The following is a 22,768-nucleotide window of genomic DNA, read 5'->3' on the forward strand; positions in this document are numbered from 1 at the left end:
TTTCCTCAAAAAAATTATATTACTAAACATTATTCTGTGAAATATTTATCATAAAAGAAAAATAATCCACATCATTTTATATGAAATGGAAGATATTAATTGCACATACACTTAATAAAGGTGTTTAAAAAACAAAATTTGAGTATTTTTAAATCATTTTGGCTTTATTTAATAATTCTCAAATGGGGCAGCATCCTATCTATCAGAAAGGACTTCTGACGAGATGTACAAAATGGAAGGCTTTTATAGACAGAAAGGAGGTGGGACAAGGAAGCTATATCAAATCTTTCAGGCAATATCACATTCCCTTTATAGGGTCTCTCCCAGATGACCTCTCTAGTTTTGACCAGATAATTCCAGACTAAATGGTTAAAGGCTTTATTCCTTTCAGGCTGAAACTGCAATTAGGTCAGGTATTAAGTCCTGGTTTGCTGACACAGGGCTTAACACAAGTAACTCTATTTTGTTTCTGTTGTCTTTTTTATTTTTATTCTTTTATTTACTAATATATACATATTTTTTAACAAAGGCAAGAAGGAGAAAGGACTCCATAAGAGAAACAATTTTTGAGGATAAAAAAAATCAGTGACTATACAGAATTGCAGGTATAGGGGACGAAAAACTTTCATTTTAGCTTTCTAGGTTCTTGGCTGAGACCCCCCCGTGACAAAAGACAAATTAACAGGAGAAAAACAGAGGTTTAATAACATGTATACCTTCTGTCTATGTCGGAGATACCCAGGAAAACTTGAGTAACTCCCAGAAATGTCCCAAGCGACCACCTTAAATACCATCTACAGCTAAAGACAAAAGAAGATATTGGGGGGTTGAGACCCAGTTATGGGAGGCTATCAGGAAAAGCACAGTAAACGTGGGCTAGCTTGTTACTCAGATTTAGGTCAGTGCCTTCTTCACTGATAAAGAGTTTCTAGAGATTTAGTCATCCCCTTCTTCCTGGTACAGAGAGGGGAAATGGAGATTTTCCTTATAAATGTAAATGGCTCTTACAAAAGGGTAACTTCTACTCAGTTTTCAGAGCTTTTCCTATGTTGCTGTTTCTTAAAAATAATCAGCCTAAAATAATCCTATGACAGAGACATAATTTACGGTAGCAAATTCTGCTCCCTCATAGGCAATATATTAACTTGCCTACAACAACGGATTAGTTTACAATATGAAAGTAATGCAAAAAATCATGTTATATCTGAAATAAAAATGTTTGACATGTAAGCAGAAACAATTGTGTATAGCAACAGATTTAAAAGACAATAATACGAGGGTTGAAATAACGTCCCTTTCATATTTTTCATTTAAAAAAACTATATTTTTCAATTACATAAATCATTTTTAGGCTTTATAAAATTATTAAGACATCCTTCCCCCTCCTTGGAACAACTACAGTGATGGATAGGTGTTTTCCTGGGATGGTGGTGAAATAAGTTAAATCTCTATACATGTTATTGTAAACTATAGAGTACAACAAAAAGAGCAAATAAAACCACTCACAATCCACATGTAGGAAAGAAGTACGATACAGAATCCCGTGACCTTCTGTTTGTACCTAAGTGATATAACAAATTTCTGGAAACCAGAGGAGCTGACTCAGGAGTCTGTAGCAGAGCACAGAACCTGGACTGAAAAGGAAGAGTGCAATAGAGTTCTACTGGGGGCAGGTGCAGATAATATCACCCAGAGGAGAGTCCCACTGAAAGAGGAAAACAATGAGAATGGGAGGGAGACTTCGTAGAGCAGAGCACTGGCTGCTGGGAAATTGAAATAGGTTCTCCAAGGTGCCTGTGTTCAGAGGGGCGGTGCGGATGCAGAGGAAAACAAGTTGAAAGGAGAGGCATACATTGTTGAGTTTGTGTAAGATAAAAAAAAAAAAAAAAAAAAAAAAAAAAAAAAAAGAATAAAGTAGTAAAAATAAGAGTCCTACAGTAACAAGAGCATCTGAAAACCACAGTTGTTTTAAATGGAATATTTTATTGAAAAAAATGCACTTCATTTTACTAACAGTAGGAGACTTAGTAAGCTTATGAAACATCACAGTCTGTCCATAGAGATAAGAGTTACTGCCTCTCAAAACACTTAGCAATAAAGTAGTAAAAATAAGAGTCCTACAGTAACAAGAGCATCTGAAAACCACAGTTGTTTTAAATGGAATATTTTATTGAAAAAAATGCACTTCATTTTACTAACAGTAGGAGACTTAGTAAGCTTATGAAACATCACAGTCTGTCCATAGAGATAAGAGTTACTGCCTCTCAAAACACTTAGCATAATAAAAAAAAGTCAGAAGTCATATCTGAAAAGTTAGCATAAAACAATACAGAAAGTGATAAACAAGATTTCCACGTGATGAAAATACTAAGCTGGCAGGTAAAACTATTAAAAAAAAATATCCCTCCAAGATAAATGAAATATCTTTAAATAACAATTGTAGCAACACGTACAATGAATGTATTGTACATACAATGCAACTGTATGTAGCAATTGTGCATGATAAATCAGCAATTTTTAAAACTCTCAATAGAATTTTTAAAAGAAAGACATAAAATGTGAGAAAAGAATTCAGAAAATTCACTGAGAAACTCACCAAATAAAAAAAAAAAAAAGATGGAATTACAAGAAAGCCAAGAAATAATTGTTAGTATGAAAAGAAACAAAACTGTGAAGAGAATCAAAACAATATAATGTGCTAAAAAATGAGAAAGTGAAATATTTAGAACACCTTAACTATAACCCTAAACCTAACTGTAATCTAATCCAATGTGCAAATCGAGTTCTCAAAGAACAAACAAAAGGGATAGAAATAATATTTAAAACTATTTCTTATAGTTTTTATCCAGATATTGAAAGTTTCATTATGTATATGGAAAATTGTACATGACTGAGAATTTTAGGACATATAACACTGTTGTACTATAATTCATAGGGAAAAAAGATGCAAAACCTCCAGGCAAAATGATCAAGTCACTTCTAAAGAAAATCAGTCAACAGCAGCTTCTTGACAACACACAAAATAAGACAACAGTGAAATAGTATTTTAAGGTCCACAAAGGAGGAAAAAAAAAACATTTGATAATTCAGATAAGCTGTAGTTCAACTATCAAGAATATGAGAATAATTGAATTTTCAAGAATGTAGTAATGAGTCCTTTCTGAAGAATCAACTAGAGGTAAGACTATAGTGAAGAACATTGCTCAGCAATAAACATATTTAATTGTAGTTATTGGAATCAGAGTGGGAACAAAATGAACTAATGCTAATTAAATTTTATAAGTTCATATAAGTGGAAATAAATAAAATGTGAGAATGTAAAATAACCTCCTTGATGATTGCATCAGTAATGAGTGAAAGTCAAAGATATGTAGAATCCCACATAAATAGCAGCTTAAAGCTATTATGAAATATATTATTGCAGCATGATAATTTGAACAAAATCAAAATCCTCATACATATCAGAATTAGTACAAAAGAGCCGAGAAAGCACACTATATATAGAAAGATACATTTAATGCACACACAAAAGTAACTTAAAATCTCATGAAAATATGGAACTAAGTATAACAATCATACCAATATTTATAGATGGACTTTAAGTCTTCTGCTTTTGGATTTGCTCACCAATCAAAATTTAGTTTGTTTTCTATAAGATACTTACCTAAAATAGAGAGACTCGTCACGGCTAAAGGGGTGGACAAAGTTATACCAAGAAAACACAAGCAATAAAGAAGTAGAGGTTGTAATATTGATGTTAGACAAGGTTTTCAAGATATTTTTTGAGTAAGGGAATGCATGGCTTTGGAGGGGATTTGGTCAAAGGATATAAAAGCCCATGTCCTGCCCCAAACAATCTGTGTATGTAGGTTGGTACAGGTAAAGATGAATGAATAGAATAGCTAGATCAGATTTTGTTAAAATAAATTGATGTTTTGAATTACTGGATAAGCCACTCTTAGAATTAAACTATAGATTTAACAGAATTCAGAACATGTAATGTTATTTCTTCATTTCACACTAATTAGTATTATTATAGAAGTGCATAATAGTTATCTAGAAGTGTTATGCTTTTAAAGAATAAACATAACAAAAATCTATGCATATGTTAAAATTCTAAAGAAGTGGGGAATTGAGGAGATTGAAAAAAATCTTAGTTTTCTGGATGATACACATATGATAATCACAGACTGGATGTATTCTACATGATTTTTCAGAAAAAAAATATCACAAATTAGAAATGTTGCTAATACGAACAGAGAAATGGGAGAATTTTTATTGCTGCTTAGGGTAACAGCAAATTCATGGTCAAATTAGGCTTTATACTTTCTGAAAGTAATATTCTAAGGCTTTCAGCAATAGATTGAATGGTGTATGTACACTTAGAAGATGATCACAACATACTCAGAAGAACTCAGCACATTTAATATAATGGTGAAGAGAAGAATAGTATCAGATAATGAAGATGTTGGTGGCAGACTGGGGATGTATTACTGGTAGTGATGGACAGGACTACTGTCCATGAAGACCATTAGTTTGTTCCGTGTGGCTATTCATGCTGCATTCTTTCAGCCAGAAAATTGGTTGATCAAGGGACTGAAGTGAAAGCAGATGTTTCACTAACATATATTCAGACAACTTATGACTAATGCAGGCAAACAGAATCACATCTAGTTATTTACTATGGGAGGCTTTGACATAAATTATTTTAAAAATATTTTGGTTGTGTTGCCACCATGTTTCCACAACAGGATTACACAGGAGAGATTCAAGGGAAGAAAAACAAAGTGGAGATAAACTAGTTTCTGTAATCTACCCTCAGAACCACATAGTGAGTTATATTCTCTGGTTTTGCCCACTTTGGTTCTATCCAAATTTTTATTTTTGAAAATAAAAGGATACGTAGCCAGTACAATGTTACATTTAAAACACTTCAATATTCACAATCTAAAAAACTCAGTGAGAATTCCTGAATCTACAAAATCACTAACAGTATACAGATGAGGATCTTTCTCCTGATTCCTGCTGACAGACATGTAAGAACTATCAACAAAGGTCTAGTATATTATAAGAACAATGCAGTCTGATCTTCACTAAGGAGTCAATCAAGTAACTAGGAAAAGTAAACTGCATTCTTTGTCAACCATATTTTATGATTAAATCATTTGTATTTACTCATCACTACAGAAATAAGTTACCATTCTCTGTCTTGTATGGACTGAAATTCACTGTATAACACAAAGTAAATTTGATCATAGTTAAATCTTGCTGCTTCCATTGCTTTATAATACACTGAAAATAGGGTTAGATATGAGGAAACAAATGTTTATCTTGCATTCACGTAAAATTATGCCCAGTTTGCTTTTATAATTAATAAGTAGTGATCATATTTATTTATTATGTTTTAAAATTATATATTAACTTTATTCTTTTGTCATCTGGTGAACCTTTATTCTTTTCCATATTTGAGAAATCAAAGGAGACATTTTAAGTTATCTCTTTCATTTGGTTTTCAATTATTTTCTTCAATTTTGAAAAGAAAAAAAGGCTTTCAATCTTGATTTAAGATAAAAATTTGACTTCTATGCTTTTTAGAACCATAATAATTATTTAAAAAGTATTTATATGGTGAATATAAATGGCATTCAGATACAATAACCTTTCTAAGATTTTAAAATCTAAAACATTGAGTAAGATAGAGACGTAAATATAATACAGGATTGAAAAATATAGGTCATAAAGAGTTAAATATAAGAGGCATTATTTATTTGGAAAAGGGAGAAAATGCTTTAGCACAGGTCTTGAGAGATCAAGAAATATTTTGTACCAGTTGAGAGAGACTTTAAAGTGCAAGTGGAACAAAGGAGGTGAGTCAAGACTGAGGAGCATCTCTGTAGAAATAATGAAGATCTGAAAGTATAAGCACGTATTTAAAAAAAAATCCTTAGTTTGGACAGGTCTTGTGTTTCATTAAAGGGATTAGAAAAAGATAAAGCTGAGAAAGTTGAGTGGGGTTAGTTCAAGCAGAAAATTAAATATCAGGAAAATAAAATTGGGGTATTACAAAAAGACACTGGCAATTTTGTTTTCTTGGGTGCTGTTTGATTGCTTGGGAACTGAAATATGAGAGCCTATGGGAGAGACAGGAAAAAGAAATTGCACAGAACTTTATGGGTATTCCAGGCAAGACACACTGGATTATGAACTGGAGAACTGGCAGTAGAGAGGAGCCAAATAGTAATTTTGGTCATATTTTAGAATTGTCCATATGTCTCCTTACGACAATGAAAAGAAAAATATATGCTAGTCTTTGTGTGAAAAGAGAAGCAAAAGTTTCAACTTAGCTAATTACTGTAATATAAATTAAAATATACAATAAATCATAGATAATGTTATATTTTTGGTCATTGAGTCAAGCAAGAAAAGTGTTATGATTCCGAAATAATTTCCAGATATTGTGTTTTAAAAAGAACCTCACTATTCTGATTGATTTTAGGAAAAACTCATACAAAAATAAAATGCTGCTCCTTCCAGGTCCCACCCTGACCTGATGAGGAACAATAAATTCTTATACAGGCTAAGGCTTATCTACAGAATAAGAATGTTAAAATGCCCTCTTGCTTTTCATCACCTCTTGAGACATATCTCAAACTCAGTTACTTTTATGATCAGATCGAACACCAGCTATTCCTGCTCTTTTTCCCAAAGAAGTTATTCCCATTATATTCCTCACTAGTTTTACACATTTCAGGACATGTACACTAATAACTGAAATATCTTGCCTTAATTCTGAGGACTAAGTCAAGAGACAGCAGAATGAAGGAGAGAGAGGGTAAATAATATCACAATTTTGTTCTGCAAAGCTTCCTCCTGGAATATTTTGAAGAACCTGTGCCATGAAAATTGGTAACAATATCCTAAGTACAGGGATATGCCTCAACTTTCAGAAACATGGTATTTTACCTCTATGGAAATGTTATTTACTCCCATTTGTGACTGACCTATTTCATTTATGTTGTTCTAGAACCCTAATTTTAAGATTTCCATATTAATAAATTGTTTCTCTTGTGGTTATTTTTAATGTCTTCTATAAACACATGTCTTTACCCAACTCTACAAATTAGTGTAATGTGTTTTAAAATGTTTGTAATTTTGCTTGTCATATTTAAGTTTACTGTGTGTACTGTGAGATAAACACCCAATTCTTTTTAAATTTTGGAACAATTTAATCTTTCTCTATTTCTTAAGATCCTTTCTCCATTTAACTAATTGTCCTACCTATAACCAATATATTATTTCTTCATATGGTCTAGTCTGTTTTTAAGCACTGTATTCTTTCCATTGTTTTATGTTTCTTTTTGTCTATCAATACCGTATTGTTCTAATTAATATGGTTTTATTATAATCATTGACATCTGGAAAGGAAAGTCTCCCTCTTTGATTTTCTTTAGTTATGTATTGACAATTCTGAATTATTTACTCATTTATATATATGCTAGAATTATTTTGTCAGATATGTTTTATTCCATGCAACAAAATACATTGAGATTTTTGTTAGAACTATATCAAATCCATAGTTCAATTTGGGAAGGACTGACATGTTTTCTATTCATGAGTATTATTTATATTTTAACAAGTTAGCTTATTTATAAAATCACACCATAAAATGTCATAATATAATGTTTAAAGTTTCTAAATACATTTTGTTAGAAATACTCTCAGGTACTCTGAACTATTATTGATATTATAAGCATTTCTTCATTTAAATTATGCTGTTAATTGTTTTTTACATGTGTACGGACATGATACTGATTTTTGTGTATTTATTTTACATAAAACTGGTAAAAATCTCATCTATTACTTCTAAGAATTTAGCTGTTTTGCCAAATGAATTTATGAGGATATGGAACTTCTACTACTAGTTTTTATATTTGGGATAGTAAAAGTATATCAGATTTTATAAAATACTTTGTCTTGAGTTATTGAAGTGATCGTACGAATTACCTTCTCTAATATGTTAACATGGTGAATTAGGCATGATTTTTAATAGTTCAGTAAACTAGTGTTTTGAATAAATACTATCTTGTTATTATAACGGTATATCTAAACTTTTATTTATAACTATCTCCATATTGTTTACTTCCCCCAATTTGTTTGAAATTAAATTTTAATTGTTACCTTTAAAATTAAGCATAACTGATATTTTAAAAATTAATTAATTCAAAATCACGATTGTCATTCCTCCAAATTAAAAAGACTTAAAAAGCCTAATTACCTCCAAAAAGTTTGCATGTTTTTGTTACACAACATTTCAGTTTTATTTATTATTCTTCATTACTATTTTAAGTATCATCATCATATTCCTCATCTTCCTGATCGTCATCATCATTTGCATAAATGTTGTATTATTCAGTAAATGTATATTTAAGCTTGTGTACTGTTTTTCCAATGTGTTTCTTTATAATTTCTCAGATTTTATTTTTCAAATATGTTGATTCTTATTAAAGTGCATTCTTCAGAATCTCTTTGTTTAATGTTATCTTGATTAAAAAAAAGTTTGGGTTATTTGCAATATATTTTACCCTTATTATGAAAAAATAATTTCATGTGCAGAACAATCTAGTTTGTCAGCATAATCTCTCAGCTCTTTAAAATTATTATTCCATTTTTAAAAATCTTACATATATTGCTTTTGAAAAACTTCTTGTCATATTTTTTTCTTATAGTACATTTTCCTTTTTCCCTGGCTGCTTTTGTTTTTTATTTTTTTTAAAGATTTTTATTTATTTATTTGACAGAGAGAGAGAAAAGATGAGCAGGGGGAGGGGCAGAGGGAGAAGCAGACTCCTCACTGAGCAGGGAGCCTGTTGTGGGACTCCATCCCAGGGGATGGAGGCATGAACTAAGCCAAAGGTAATGCTTAACAGACTGAGCACCCAAGCACCCCTCCCTGGCTGCTTTTAATACATCTTTTTGGTTTTGTTTTGCTGCAATTTTAGCTAGAATTTGTATATAAAGTAAGTGATTTTTTTTTTAAACTTTCTGGTATGTGTTTTTCTTTTAGCTGTGGTTTTATATCTTTTATCAGTGTGGGACATTCTCAGAAATTCCACTGACTTGCTGCTGTTTTCAGGCCTTTTAATCCATAGTCCTTGTCATTTTTTTTTAAAGATTTTATTTATTTATTCAACAGAGATAGAGACAGCCAGAGAGAGAGGGAACACAAGCAGGGGGAGTGGGAGAGGAAGAAGCAGGCTCATAGTGGAAGAGCCTGATGTAGGGCTCGATCCCATAATGCCGGGATCACGCCCTGAGCTGAAGGCAGACGCTTAACCGCTGTGCCACCCAGGCGCCCCCATAGTCCTTGTCATTTAACTGTTGTTTCATTTTTCAAGTCTTTTTGTTTTTCTCAATTGTATTGAGTGACCTTTTTAAATATATTGCTAATTTACAAAATTTGTATTCCTTTGTGACTAATGTGCTGCTTTACTCATCAATTGATTTTTGTCTCTGAGTTCATTTTCATATACATAATTCTATTTTTTTCTTTGCTTCCTCATCATTGAATTTGCTTCTATTTGCTCATTTTGTCAATAAAATTTGTTTGCATATTTCAGCATCATTGGGTGGAATGAGCCAAGAGTTAAAATATAGCAAATCAATGCCTCTTGGGTTTTGTGTTAGTAGCTCTGGGATTAGTACAGACTAGAGACGGTAGAATCTGCAATCAGCATTTAGAAGAGAATAAAGTATAACGCATGGTCCTGGTTTCTCAGAAACCATGATGATCTCTATACAGACCCATGGTGCAGCATGTAGCTTCTTGAAGTACAAACATTAAATATGAGGATTCATCACCCGAGATGGAGCTTTCATGAAAGGATAATAAACCAAGAACAGTATATATTTGATTTATAAACTGGCTAGTTTACTGAAAGACTTCCAATTTACCTGACAGAGCTTAGGAAGAATGGCTATAGTCCTCCAGCAGAGAATAACTTTCTCCAGGAGAAAATAGAAAGAATTGGTGGATATGTAAAAGGCTGGATGGGAGCTGGACAGGTACAAAGGGTGCTCCTAAGGGTTTGGGTATGACATCAGCCAATGTATTAAGGCGAAGGAGCCAGGACTGAGAACAACATGGTCTCTCTGTCAAAAAATTTATGGTGATGCTTGACTAGAGGTTGAAAAAAGAACCACTGAAAAAACAGTAATATTTACACGTCTCCAAGAGTTTCTCAGCGAGAGCACTGTGCAGGCAATTTCAGCAGTGAGAGGGAAAAAACCAAAACATCCCCCACCCCACCACCCACCACACACACCTCAGTTCTCTTGGTTGAAGTAGAAATTGTTTAAGAGAGGAAGGAGTCCTGGGAGGACAGGAAGAAGGGACATTCTCAGTTTACTCTGTACTAAGACATAGTTGCTATTTCTCTGATATCCTTACAAAACCTTAGAGAATTTCAGTAAATTTTCAAATTTCACGTATTTAGAGTGTGAAAGTCAGACTTGGAAAATGATCAAGAGCATACTGTATTCTCCCCTAATCATAAGTTTTACTGCATCCCAGGAGAACTTTCTCTCATGACCTAAATTATAGAGCCAATGTGATAAATAGAAATATTCTCCAAGTCATTAATTGATGAAAATCTAGTTTGGGCTGAGATATCAAATTGGTTTTAAAAGTATACCAAAGATTATCCTCTATACTGTTGCAAATACTATTTTACATAGCAATTTACCAAGTAAATATATGAATTCTACTTCTTAGAGTAAATAGATTTCTCAAAATTCAGAATCCCTCTTTATTATGGCAAAGAAAAATTTTGAAAAGGAAAGCATTTATGAATGCAACACCCCCCCCACCCGGCCGGGATATCTGATAACTAGATTGTTGACTAAAGTGACTAAAGTTTGCCTTATCAGGCAAACATGACCTTAATACTCTTGGAAAGGCCATCAAGAGCTTCCAGAAATCAGATTTTAGAGCCAAATGTGCTGTGCAAGTATATTCTTTTCCTTTCATTTTAAGACTGCCATTCTGGAACATTCAAAAGTGTTACATTCATAACCGGAGACAGAACAAACATGCAAAGCTATGGTTTTCAAATTTTGTTATGCATTTCAAACTAAGTACTGTTTTGATTGCTGAAGAAAAATAAAACAGCTTGCAAACTGATACAGAATACAGAGCTGATATGGTCATTTCCTTGCATTTTTAGATATTTATGAAGCTTCTTCTGAATTTTCATTTGGAACACAACTGGATTTCTTTCCAATAAATTATCCTGTTTTAAGTACATATTTGCAGCATAGTAGAGCTAAAACCTAAATGCAGTTTTTCTGCCCCAACCATTATTCTATAACCCTTCCCTAAAAAGAATTTGCTTTAATAGGAAAAATAAATAAATGAGCATAAGAAATTTTCTAAATTTTAAAACGCTATGGCAAAACTATGTTCCATTATTATCAAAATAGGTACCCTTAAGCATGGTATGTGATATTTACACAAAAGAAATGGAAATGTGTACTTTATCCATATATGTAGTTGATAATTTTGTTTTATTTTCTCCTCTGATTTTGTGGGTAAGGGGTAAAAAGTGAACAAAGAATGACTTAAGGAAAATTTGTTCAATATATGCAGAGAGTGGTCAATTCTCCACACATGAAAAGGAGTAATATAAAATGTTTTGGTTTAACAGCACTACAACTGGCCTTAAGGGTTAACTTGATTCAAGTTGACACACTCCTTGATTGCTGACCTAAGGCCCTTGATCTGTAACAAAACTAATTTACTTTCTTTGAGATCTGCAGACCACTGGTATTGGGGAATGAAGGACCAGAACTTCCCCAGGCCAGAGAATGCAGCAAGTCTGTTTGAAGCAGCCTCAGCTTTCCAATTAGTCCAGCAATTTTTAGCAAAATGTTTTTCTTTTTTAAGGTCACACAAATGACCTTACTGACCTTCCTTTTCACATCTAGAGACCTTGCCCTCTTTTCCAGAAAGAACAGAATACTCTTGGAGTGCCTGGGTGACTCGGCCAGTTTAAGCTACCCACTCTTAGTTTCAGCTCAGATCCTGGTTCAGGAGTCATGAGATCGAGCCCTGTGTGGAGCTCCATGCTTAATGTGGAGATCCTCTCCCTCTGTCCCTCCTCTCTAAATCAATCAATCAATCAATCAATCAATCTTAAAAAAAAATACTCTTGCACAACCACTGGGTACCAAGGCACCAGACCTTCTCTCATAACCTCTGAGCACTGTAAGATAACTCTGTAGTTGGCATCATCGAGACTTCATGTAATCAAGAAATGTCACAGACCATTGTCTCCCTTAACTGATTTAACCCCTTAAAAAAAACTCTGGGCCAGGCAGGAAACCTTGGAGTTGGCTTTTGAACAAGAGTCCGCCTTCTAACCAGATTGCCAGCCTCCTGAATAAGGCTAAAAGTTTTTTCCAATCAAAATTCATTTCTTGAGGACTGGCCTTTTGAGTGACAACAGCCAAACTTGGGTTTCAATAACATTGGTAGATCTGGGCTGCTATAACAGAATGCTATATATAGACTTGGTGGCCAATAAACAAGAGTAATTTATTTTTAGAAGCCTGAAAGTCCAAGATCATTTTTCTGTGCATGTCTAAATTAAATATTTTCCTTAGACAAGCAGTATGTTATCCATTTACACCATTTAAAGTATTGACATTTATAAGCAAATGATAATTTTAGGTACTGCGTGTAATAGTTATAAGATGTTTTATCTTGTTCACAAAATATACTTGGCTTTTTGATGGCCTGGAGAATTCATGGCACTAGTAAGGGATATAGAGTTGATAATTAATGAGATAGTTCTGTGATATTAATGATTTCTTTAAAATTTTATTTTTGATCAGTGGGATAATGGAAGAATTTGATAATGTAAGGAATAACTATTAGCTATGTGCTGCCCCAATTCTTCAGTGTGCCATTCATGTTGGCAAGTCTATCTATCAATAGATAGCCAAGTCAAGGGATATACAAACTAAGTGTTGACCAAATTTTGTGACACCTGGTAGGTATATTGCTTGGTACCAGTAAATAGCTTGTAAAATGTTGATGCTTGTTATTGATCTCATCTACATGTTTGTATAGACATTAGTGTGTGTATAATCATTTAATGAATATCTTAGGGAACACATCTATACTCAAATTGACTTTTTACCCAGAAGCTTCCAAGAATTTTTATTTTAATATAATCCTATTCTGACTTATCTTTTCATCTTCACATTCCTATGTAATGATTATTGCATAGTAAAAGTGACAAAAAAGATAAAGAAATGTGACATAAAACTAATGTTTATGTTTGGATTGTGCTTTTTCATAATAACATAATGGTACTATAATGATAGATAAGGAAACTCTGCCAAATTTTATTCTTAAATATTTTTATAGAAAAATTAATGCAAGTTACAAATAAGACAAGTGGCTATCAATCTATTCATTTCCATTTATGGCAGAAAATGGTCTCAAATTTGTTGACATTTCAATATCTCAGATTCCAAGTGATTCTGAAAGCTCAAAACCAAAACAGTGCATTATTTACATTCATAATTTGCCTGCTTTTGAGGAAAATGACATCTGTGCAATTTTTTCCTTCCAAAACACATTAATTTCTACATAGGCTGAATTTAGAGCTGGGAAAGCTAATGCAGAATACCAGTCCTATCTTGCACATATAAAATAATAACATTAAAAAATACAAATTTATTTTCTAGTAGACATACTCTTCACAAAAGAGCATAGAACAATGTTTTGTGCCATAAACATGTTAATTTCATAATCAAATTCCTTAAAATATATTTTTATAATTTTTAGCTAAAAATAATGCAGTTTCTTTATGGGGTGTTGGTTTCTAATTCTTTGAGTTTTAACATTGTGCAAAGATTCGTGTGTCCATCCCCATAATCAGATTACAGCAAAATTCCATCACCCAAAAAATCCCCTCATGTAGAAAAACCCTCCCTTCACCCCATGCCCCTTACAACACTGATATGTTTTCCATCTTTATAGAGAATTATCTTTTCCAGAAATTTGTAAAACTGGATTCATATTGTATTTGGCCTTTTAAGATTGGCTTCTTTAACTTAGCATAACATAATTTGTAGTTATTCCATGCCATGGGTTGTGCCAATATTTTGTTCCTTTTTATTCCTAAATAGTATCCCACTGAATGAACAGCTTATCCATTTACATTTTGAAGAACATCTAGCTTACCTCCAGTTTTTGAAGATTAAATAATGGTTCTATAAACATTCATGTGCAAGTTTTTGCATGACATGATTTTTTTTTTATCTGGTTGGGATTCTCAGTTATATGTAGGTATATGTTTGGCTTTACAAGAAACTATCAAACTGATTTCCAAATTGACTGTACCATTTTTCATTCTGACCAAAAATGTATGAGATAGAGTTGCTCTATATCCTTGCCAGCATTTGGTAATATTTCATATTGTTAAGCTTTTGTTTTGTTTTTGTTTTATCCATTTTATTTATTTATTTAAATATTTATTTATTTATTTATTTTAAAGACAGAGAGCCCACGGGTGCGCATGAGGGGCAAGGGGCAAAGGGAGAGAGGGAATCCTCAAGCAGAGTTCCTGATGAGTGCAGAGCCCCATATGGGTTTGATCCCAGGACCCTGAGGTCGTGACCTGGGCCAAAACCAGGAGTTGGCTGCCCAACCAACTGAGCCACCCAGATGCCCTTTATTTGAGCCATTTTAATAGGTAAATAGCAGTAGCTCATTGTGTTTTTAAGTTGTACTTCCCTAATCACTAATGATTTTTTATACATTTTCATGTAATTTTTCCCATTCATTTCTTTTCCTTGGTGAAGTGTTTGTTCAGTTTTTTGCTCATATTTTTATTGTTTTTTTGGTTTTTCATTGTTTCATTTTGAGAATTTTTAGTATGTTCTGAACACAAGTCCTCTGCCAGATATGAGATAGGCAAATATTCTCTCCCAGCCTATAGCTTGTCCTTTTATTTACCTTTTTCATTATATGGCACATGTATACTAAAAACATTTATAGTTGATGAAATCATAACTTATTTTGCTCTACATATAATTGTTTTATTCACATAAATTTGAGTGGCCACATGTTTTATTGTGTAGAATTACTGTGTATGTTTAAATTATGTATTTAGATTAGAAGCTGTGTGACTGGGGCACCTGGATGGCTCAGTCAGTTAAGCATCTAACTTTTGATTTTGGCTCAGGTCAAGATCTCAGGGTCATGAGATCAAGCCCTGCTTCAGGTTCTGCACTTAGCATGGAGCCTGCTTAAGATTCTCTCTATCCCTCTCCCTTTGCCCCTCCGTTTTCATTCTATTTTACTTTATTTTATTTATTTTATTTTTATTTTACCCAATATAAAATATATTCTTCTATATACCAGCTATTTATTAATTTCAATCACAATATATCAGCTAAATCCTATAGTAACAACACTGTGTACAGCATCATTTTACATCTGGGAATTTTAAGTCCACTGAGTTATTTCTGTTTTTCTCCTTATGTTTTTAATTCTTTCCTAATATTCTTAATCCTAGTATTCCTTTTACTTCTCATTCCTGCAACTCAAACATGAACTATATTTCTGTGTCTGATTTTCTATTTCCTAGAATGATTACATAATGAGAAGTGTTTCTCTTTTTTCTACCTGTTTTTATACAATGGCTTCACACATAAGCAATATATCTTTTATTACACAAAATGAGCCTTAGTTTCCTAGAGCGGAGGGTGTTGCATTTCAGGGTTTCTCAAAATGACAAGGAAGATGCAAGTGGGTTGGAAAAAGAGTACTCCTGATATTATGATATATCACTTAGTGAGGAAAAGTTTCTAGATTTGAATAATTCATGAACATCATATTTTAATGCTCACAATTTTATATATCAAAATGAATATAAGTTCTTATTTCTAGATACTTAAAAATGATAAAAAGCAGTCTATTACTTTGGGTCTTAAAGGATTACAAGCAAAAGATAAAGGTGGTTTTAACATCCTAATTCTGAGAATTTCAGATTGTTTATTTTCTATAAGTTTACTTCAATATCAAAATGTCTGTGAATGGATTAAGTTTATGTCATCTCTGAATCTATTAAATTTGTGTCCTGATTACAATTGTGTGGATCATTCTTGAGACATAAGCAGTCAATTCAGAACCTAAAGGATCACATGCACAAATCAGAAGAGATATTTCCTGTTCATGGGTTAGCTTTCTGATAGTGCTGTTCTGCTTTCCACTCCCTCATCATCTGCCACCAGAGCCATACTGATTCCTGAAAGCTTTCTATATTGACTCTGCTTTCCTTCTAATTCAAGTGGTGCAGTTTGGGTTCTCCTGGAGCAGATACTAAAAGGGAATTAGAATTGCAAAAGGTATTTTGAAAAGTAACACTTTGAAAGAAAAAAAGGGACACGGGTAGGATTGTGCAGAACAAATAATCAGACTGCGATTCCAACACGACAACATATGAGCCAGCCGAATGGAAAGTTCCCAGAGCAAATACGGCATGTTAAAGAAATCCCTTTGTTGGGTAGAAATGGCTAAATCATTTTACTACTTTTGTGGTCAGCCATTGGCTGGGCACCTCTTTTACAAGAGCATAGCTTTTGCTCTAAAATGTAGGTGTACCCTAAAATTCTAAGCACTGGAGACTTTAATAAATTGTAGTTGGACAGAAGTTCCTTCTAGGATGAGATAGTGTGAGTAGTGTTTCTGCTTTTCCAAGTCTGACACAGCAAGCCAAATAATAATAACAATAATAATAATGCCTAATTTCTTTACCTCATATTAATAACCTTATAAATTAATTCATTTCTATGTCTACATATAGTTACAGCTAATAATTCAGACTATATTATTAAAGTAAATCACAGATAAAGAATTAGTATTGTTAAAATGTCCACATTAACCAAAGAAATTTACAGGGGCACCTGGATAGTGCAGTGGTTAAGTGTCTGCCTTCAGCTCAGGGCATGATCCCAGCGTTCTGGGTAAGCCCCAATCATCAAACTTTACATCAGAAACCAGGGATGTACTGTATGGTGACTAACATAATATAATTTAAAAAAAATCCATAGGGAAAATAAAATAAGTAAGTAAGTAAAATAAATAAATAAATAAATAAATAAATAAGCTTTATCCCCTCACTCACCATTAATTAACATTAATGGAATTTCCCAAGGCTTTTTTCTTTTGGAGGTACAGGTTTTTTGTTTTTTTTTTTTTAACTTGGGACAAAAAAATGACACTGAGCTAAATACAAAATGGAACCAACTGCCTGATTTACTTCTACAAACTTGTCCATTGGAATTTTGTTAGGTGTCAATTACAGAATTCATTGGATAGTATTAATCTTGCTTCTGTGAAGCATCCGTAAAAACAGCCAGCCTGGAAAGTTAGAACATACAATGGAAAACCACAAGTTTCTATTTCTATCACTGAAAAGGTAAAATCCATGCAATATGATAAATAGGATATAGCAGAGACAAGGCAAGTTCTTGGAGCTATTACTTGCAAGTATGATTTAGAAGGAATCATGCTAAACATTACCATCAGCTTGAATCTCCCCACCAATGGATCTCCACTTCAGAATATTCTAGTTTATCCTTGTGTGACTTCTCTTGATCCTCCCATTCTGACTTATAGTAGCACTGGTGCAATGGATGATTCTGCTGTTAGTGTACCTTACAAATTTTTGTTCACTCTTCCTTTAGAGTCATTCGACTTATGCTACTATACTTTCCAGGTCCCTATCCCTCCAATTGTGGGTCTTTACCAAATGAAAGAGGAAGAAGTATAAGTAAAAATAACAGTTAATTTAAAACTTCATGAAAGTGTGAAAAATAATTTTGAATTCTGTGAAGCTCATATACCTTTTTATAATAGAGGTCCAATTACACATGTGGAATGCAAAGTTAGTTTTGGCCAGCTTGAAGTATTTCAAGGAAAAGCTTATTGATCTCAATTATTGGACAGAAGTTCCCCAAATCAATGGAAATTGGTCTTTCTGGAACTGTAACTTTTGGAGCCTAGAGTCACGAGAAGCAGCTTTTTGACCAGATTTGCACTGGAGGTACAACATATTTAAAGCTTCATTTTAGAATCTTAGATTATACATTCACTGGTTGTTATGTGGATCAGCATTTAGTTCAAGTTTTTGCATCAGGAAAACCAAAAATAGGTACATAGTGGAAACAAATATCTTCTGACTATTACATTTGGAATTATAAAGCTCCTGTTCCAGTAACATATGGATTATTATTACTGTAATTTTCCCATGCTTAAATAGGATCTATACAATAGTAACATAGCTTAAATTAAATAGTAGTCTTTTATTTTTAATGTGTATGCATATAACCTATGAGTGAAAAAAAATCATTGAATGATTTAATTTAAAAAATGCTTTGGTTTAAAGTTTTTCATCTGACATAGTTTGAAAGAACATCTTTTTTTTTTTTAAAAGATTTTTATGTATTCACTTGAGAGAGCGTGAGTAGGCAGGAGTGGAGTGGTGGGGGTAGAAATGGCATAGGGAGAGGGAGAAGCAGACTCCCCACTGTGCAGGGAACCTGATGTGGGGCTTGATGAGGGGCTTGATGTGCGGCTTGATCCCACGACCTGGAGATCATGACCCAAGCTGAAGGCAGATGCTTAACTGACTAAGCCACCCAGGTGCCTCATTTTGAAAGAACATCTTAAAGATTAACATCTCCTATGTTGTTACTCTTTGATTTTACTTAAATATGACCCAGAGCATAAAATAGTAGTGATTCACTTCAGGCTTATTTAGACTAGTCCTGGGTCACCTTACCATACATGTTCCTTCCTGCCCCTGTGGCAGATGTGGCTATCAGCTGCAGCCTTCTTTCTCCACTAAGCCTTCCTGGATATGGGTTCAGGCTCTTTCTCATTGCAGAGCTGCAGAAAGCTACTCCTGAAGGATTGAAGATGATATGCAAGATAAAAAAAAAAACCTCTTTGCTCTTTCAAATCTGAGTAGTAAGCCCCTAGTATAATGCGTTGTTATGTAATACCAGATCCACATCAGAAAACACCATAAATCTCTTGAAAAAAAATAGTCAATGAAAATGAAGGAATATTGGTTAAATAGTAACCTGTTCTATTCAGAACTATGTTATTGACTAATAAAGAATCTGCATAATTCTAAAAAAAAAAAACTTAAAAATAAATAGAAAATTTTAAAGAGGGCAGAGGACTTGAAAATACATTTTTAATTTTTCCAAAAAGACATGTAGATGGCTAACAGACACATGAAAAGATGTTCAACATCACTAGTCATCAAGGAAATGCAGATTAAAACCACAAGGAAATATCATCTCATACCTGTCATGGCTAAAATAAAAAAGATAAGAAATAACAAATAATAAGTGTTGTCAAGAATGTAGAGAAAAAGGAACGCTGTTGGTGGAAATGCATATTGGTGTAGCCACTGTGGAAAATAGCATGGAGATTCCTCTATAATAAAAACTAGAAATACCACATGATCCAGTAATTCCACTATTGGGTATTTACCCAGAGGAAATGAAAATACTAATTTGAAGAGATATATTTACTGCTATGTTTATTGCAGCAGTATTTACAATAGCCAAGATATGGAAATTACCTAAATGTCCATTGATGAATGGATAAGGAAGGTTAGATATATGTAATATGTATATAATATATAATTTATGCACCCATAAAAAATAATGAGATATGCCATTTGCAACCACATGGATGGTGAATAACCACAACTAAGTGAAATAAGTCATACTGAGAAAGACAAATACCATCTGATTTCACTCATATATAGAATCTAAAGAAAAAAATGAATAAACAAGCAAGGAAAAAGCAGAATCAGACCTACAAATACACAGAACAAACTGATGGTTGCCAAAGGGAAGGGGGTGGGCGGAATGGGGATAGGCAAAATGGGTGAAGAGAAGTGGGAAATATAGGTTTCCAAATATGGAATGAATAAATCACAAGAATAAAGGGCACAGTGCAGGGAATTAGTCAATGATATTGGAATAGTGTTGTGTGGTGAGAGATGGTGACTATACTTGTGGTGAGCATAGTATAAAGTTGAAATGCCGTGTTGTACACATGAAACTTATGTAATATGTGTCAGCCATATACTGAAATAAAAATAAATAAAAATAAAATTAAAAAGTAAACCATAGATATACTCTGAAAAGCATGTTGTTTGGAGTTCTTTTTCCCCTCTAAGGAAAATAACCAAAACATCCAAATAAACACAAAACACTCCATAAGAATATTTCCAATATATAAGCTTATATATTTAACTTTCTTTTCCATAAAATTATGTTATCAAGAATAAAACTTTAACAAATGTAAAATAAATCCAACCTCCTGAGAATCAGGGGCAGAGGCAATAAAAAATCATAATTAATTTTTATGTTTTTAAGAAAAAGTTGATATAAATATTTTAAGAACATAATTGAGTAGATGAATATCAACCTTTTTATTAAATATGTTCTAGATCAGAATATACAGCATAATAACACATGATATACTCTTGAATAAATGCCCCAAAGAGTCTAATTATCTATATGGAGTGATATATTGCTAATCTCATTTTAAAATTTAATTTAATAAACTAAGACATACTCCTTCCTTCAAATGACTAGATAAACCTTCCTAAACGTGTTTTTCTAATAATAAAATCTCATGAAATACAATTACTTATGTTGAAAATAATTTCAAACAAGTATCAATTTTGGAAAAAGAATCCTAATAAAGTCCTCATTAATGCAAAGTCATTTAAGAATTAGAGACATTCAGGGGCGCCTGGGTGGCACAGCGGTTAAGCGTCCGCCTTCGGCTCAGGGCGTGATCCCCGCGTTCTGGGATCGAGCCCCACATCAGGCTCCTCCGCTATGAGCCTGCTTCTTCCTCTCCCACTCCCTCTGCTTGTGTTCCCTCTCTCACTGGCTGTCTTTATCTCTGTCAAATAAATAAATAAATAAAATCTTAAAAAAAAAAGAATTAGAGACATTCAATGTTTATACTTTCACAATAGAACAATGAAACAATCTTGAGTCACTACTTTTTTTTTATTAGAAAATTTAAGCATGTCTGCTCTTGTCACTTCTATCTCACATTATACTGGATGCTCTAGCCAGTGTAATTGGACAAAAATTATAGATAGGTAGATAGAGAACTAGATAGATAGATGATAGATAGACAGACACCGTCTACATTGTAAAGGAAAAATAAAACTTTGCTATTTCCGGGTGACATCATCTTATGTGTGGAAAATCCCAAAGAACATACAACAAAACTTTTGGAATTAAAACTATTTCATCACATCTCAAGATATAAGATGAATATAATAAAATCAATTAATTGTATTTTTAGAAATCAGCAATGAACTAAAAGATGAAATTGAAAATATTCCATTTATAATGACATTAAAAAGAATAATTTAACAAAATATGGTCAGAACTTGCAACCTGAAAACTACAAAACAATGCTGAGAAATATTAACACCTAAGTAAATGGAGAATTTTCATTCTGTGAAAATTTGTTTTATATTCAACACATTGCTTTTTAAAATCTCAACAGATATTTTTGTAGAAATTGTGAAATCGAACTTATTGTGAAATCGAACTTAACATGTATATGTATTTGGATGGAAATTATATATACAGTAATCAAGATAGTGTAGGGTGTAGCTTTGGTGAAAGAACAGGTATATAGATCAATCAAACAGAACTGAGAGTCCAGAAATAACCTCTGCATTTACAGTTATATCAATCTGTAATAAGTTTCATTGAGAAAGGATATCTTCAAACTGTGTTGATATAATTGGGCATTCACTGCAAAATAAATTAATTAGATAATTTATATTGTACATAAAAATTAACTCAAAAAGATAAATAAACCTGAATACAAAACTAAACCTATAAAACATCTAAAAGAATACATAGGAGAAAATATCCACGACTCTGGGTTATGCAAAGAGTTCTTAACTGAACCAACAAAAGCATGATCCTTAATAAGAAAGAAAAAATAATGACAAATTAGACCTTACCAAAACTGGAAACCCTTTGTACTTCAAAAAAATACCATTATGAAAATGAGAAGATAAGCCACAGATTGGGAGAAAATGTTTACAAAACATGTCTGATAAAGGAAATATAGTCAGAATATATAAAGAACTGTTCAAACTTAATAAGTAGATGCTAAATAAACCATTAAAAATAGGCCAACGGTTGAATAGACGTTTTGCCTTAGGAGAGTTTTTACCTAAACATAATTTTATATATAACAAAAATAATTATTTTTATTTTACCTAACATTTATGTTTCTTTTAACACCTAAATGTGTTCCATTGATATATTTTTTAAAGATTTTTAAAATTTATTTGGAAAGAAAGATAGAGGGGGCAGAGAGAGAGAGAAATCCTGACTCCCCGCTGAGCAGAGCCAACCTGGGGCTCCATCCTAGGACCCTAAAATCATTACCTGAGCTGAAATCAAGAGTCAGCTACTTGGCCGACCTACCTGCCCAGGTGCCCCTCAATTGATATTTAATAATTTCTTGAGGTTGTATTTTTCTGTTTTTAAATATAACATCCTGCTATTCTAATTTACATATATGTGCTCGCTACAGAGCATGGCTACATGATTGTCTTACATAGATATAGTGACACCAAAATGTTAGCTTGTATACCTTGGTTATTTAAATAAATTACAA

General features: G+C 32.8%; 1 pseudogene; it reads left to right on the forward strand.

The window, feature by feature from the left end:
- LOC100477260 overlaps positions 1-18,316 on the forward strand; it is a 137,096-nt pseudogene extending 118,780 nt beyond the window's left edge.
- Positions 18,317-22,768: the final 4,452 nt, after the last annotated feature.

This window comes from Ailuropoda melanoleuca, chromosome 3 (genome assembly GCF_002007445.2).
Source record: "Ailuropoda melanoleuca isolate Jingjing chromosome 3, ASM200744v2, whole genome shotgun sequence".
NCBI classification, from domain to species: Eukaryota; Metazoa; Chordata; class Mammalia; order Carnivora; family Ursidae; genus Ailuropoda; species Ailuropoda melanoleuca.